Here is a 3,065-nt window from a genome sequence, read left to right on the forward strand (position 1 = left end):
ATATAGTCTGTATATTACTGGCATAAAAATAGACACATAGACCAGACCAATGGGAAAGATTAGAGAGTCCAGAATTAAACTCCCACATACACAGTTAAATAATCTATATATAAAAGCCAAGTGACCAGAACACGGGAATGGCCGGAATGATAAGAACAACCAGAATGACCGGTCACTGTGAAACACTGTGGCAGCCAACCAGCCAGATCAGGGCCCTGATCAGCCCCACCAACCATCTGCAGCCCCTCCCCCTGGCTGGCCCCACCCTGATTGGGAGCAGGGATGGCTGGCCTACCCCCCGTGCACAAATTCATATACCAGGCCTCTAGTATTTGATAAAAGAGCCAAGAGCACCTAACTGGAAAAGGAGAGTCTTCAACAAATGGTGTCGGAGAAACAAGAGCAGAAAATGAAATCGGATCCCTATTTCACATTATTCATACAAATGAACTTGAAATAGACCAAAGCCTTAAACACAAGACCAAATATCATAAAAGTACCAGCAGAAAACACAGAGAAGAAGCTCCTCCAAATTGACCTTGGCAGTGATATTTTAGAAATGACACCAAAAGCACAAACAAAACAATCAGTCATCAACATCAAACCTCAAACCATCTGCACAGCAAAGAAAGGCATCAACAAAATAAAAGACAACCTATAAAATGGGAGAAAACATTTGCAAGCCATATATTCGATAAGGGATCAATATCCCAAATATGTATTAAAAACTCATAAAATTTAATAGCAAAAACACAAATAATTCATTTGAAAAATGGGCTAAAAACCTGAATATATCTTTTTCCACCCAACAAACAAATGTCTCCAACGTATTCCAGTGTATCATTCATACACAAGGGAGAAAAAAATAGCGAAAGAAACCTGGGCAAACAATTTGAAATGGATTTTAAAACAGCATTCATTTTGGCACAGGGGCAACACCACTGCCCTGGGAGCCTCCAGACCTCTCTCTCCGCAGCAGCCTGGCTGGACCACCAGGGAGGAGCCCCTCGGAAGCCCCACAGTGATGTGCTGATTGCCTTCATTCAGACCCAGCAGCTGCATGTGGCCAGGGCTGACGCGTTCCTGGAGCACAGGTGAGGCCCTGACATTGACTCACCGTCCATCACAGCTCGGTCCCCTGGCATCTTCTGGCCCGGCTTCCCGATCAGTGGAGATGTTGAAGGAGATGATTAAGTCTGCAATAAATGTGGCTCGTCTGAACTTTTTTCCTGTAACTCACAAGTACCAGGCAGAGACCATCAAGAACATGCACGGCCTCGGAAAGCTTTACTCTTGATCCCGTTCTCTACCGGCCTGTTGCTGTGACCCTGGACCCTAAAGGACCCGAGATCTGAACTGGGCTCATCAAGGGCAGCAGGACCCCGGAGGAGGAGCTGAAAAAAGGGGCCACTCTCAAGATCATGCTAGATAAGGCTTTCATGAAAGTGTGAGGAAAACACCATGTGGATGGACTCCAAGGACATTTGCAAGGTGGTGGAAGTGGGCAGCAAGATCTATTCTACTGGATGGTGGACTTATGACTCTGCAGGTGAAGGAAGAAGGTGCTGACTCCTTGGTGACAGGGGTGGAGAATGGTGCCTCTTGGGGCATCAAGAAGGGTGTGAACCTCCCTGGGGCTGCTGTGGACACGCCTGTCTGTCAGAAAAGAACATCCAAGATCTGAATTTGGGGGTAGAGCAGGATGCAGAAAGGGTGTTGGTCTTTCATCCACAGGCATCCGATGTCCACAAAGTCAAAAAGGTTCTGGAAGAAAAGGAAAGAACATCAAGGTAATCAGCAACATCAAGAACCACGAGGGGATTCGGAGGTTTGATGAGATTCTGGAAGTCAGTGATGGGATCATGGTAGCTCAGTGGTGGTCTAGGCATTGCGATTCCTACAGAGAAGGTCTTTAGTTGCTCAAAAGATGATGATCGGGTGGTGCATCCAAGCTGGGGAGCTTGTCATCTGTGCCGCGCCGGTGCTGGAGAGCAGTGGGTCCCACTAGGGCTGAGGGCAGTGATGTGGCCAATGTGGTCCTGGATGGAGCCGACTGCATCATGCTGTCTGAAGAGACGGACATGGGGGACTAACCCTGGAGGCTGTGCGCATGCAGCACCTGCAATTATTTGAGGAACTCTGCCGCCTGGCGCCCATTCCCCACAGAAGCCGCTGCCTTGGGCGCTGTGTGGGCCTTCTTCAAGTACCCCAAATGGGGCCATAATTGTCCTCACCAAGCCTGGCAGGTCTGCTCACCAGGTGACCAGGTATTCACCAGTGCCCCCCTCATTTCTGTGACCCATAATCATCAGACAGCTCTCCAGGCTCACCTGTACTGTGGCATCTTCCCTGGGTGTATAAGGACCCAGTGCAGGAGGCCTGGGCTGAGAACTTGGCCCAGTGGACCTCCGGGTGAACTTGGCCATGAATGTTGGCAAGGACCGAGGCTTCTTCAAGAAGGGAGATGTGGTCATCGTGCTGACCCAGCGGCATCTGGCTCCGGCTTCACCAACACCATGCTGTAGTGCCTGTGCAGTGATGGGCCTCAGAGCCCCTCATTCAACCCTGTCTCATCCCCCCGCCCCCAACCCATCCCTTAGGCCAGCAATGAGGGTAGAGTGCACTTGGGGCTACAGTGTGGCACTGGTGGGCTGGGACCCCAGTGAAGAAGATTAATGCCTCTGTAAAACATGGCCTTTTTAAAGTCCTGCTCGGGTTAGGTAACCCAGAGCCAGGCTGCCCATCTTATGGCCCCACCTAAGCAAGAGGGGCAGGGGTGTAGGACTGGAGGCTCCAGAGCTTAGCATAGAGGGCAAAGCTCCTGCTTCTCCTCCTTTGTGCACTCCCTTCAGTTCCTGTAGAAATGAACCCTCAATGAACTCCCAAGCCTGGCCTGGGGTCAGGAGAGAGCCAGCTAGAGAGGCCAGTGGTTCCAGTTCCCCGAGATTCTGGCTCTGCCCTCCACTTGCTTCTCCAATCCCCTCAGCTTCCCACACTCCCACCTGTCCTGCACTGTGCACTCCTGTGCCTGCACTCCTCTCAGCTGTTGCAGACAAACACCCTCA

The 3,065-nt window shown here is 50.6% G+C and overlaps 1 pseudogene; it reads left to right on the forward strand.

Moving 5' to 3' along the window:
• The first annotated feature begins 897 nt into the window (after window positions 1-897).
• Window positions 898-2,525, forward strand: LOC103290239 (pyruvate kinase PKM-like; annotated as a pseudogene).
• The last annotated feature ends 540 nt before the right edge of the window (window positions 2,526-3,065 follow it).

This window comes from Eptesicus fuscus, chromosome 9, assembly GCF_027574615.1.
Source record: "Eptesicus fuscus isolate TK198812 chromosome 9, DD_ASM_mEF_20220401, whole genome shotgun sequence".
Taxonomy (NCBI): Eukaryota; Metazoa; Chordata; class Mammalia; order Chiroptera; family Vespertilionidae; genus Eptesicus; species Eptesicus fuscus.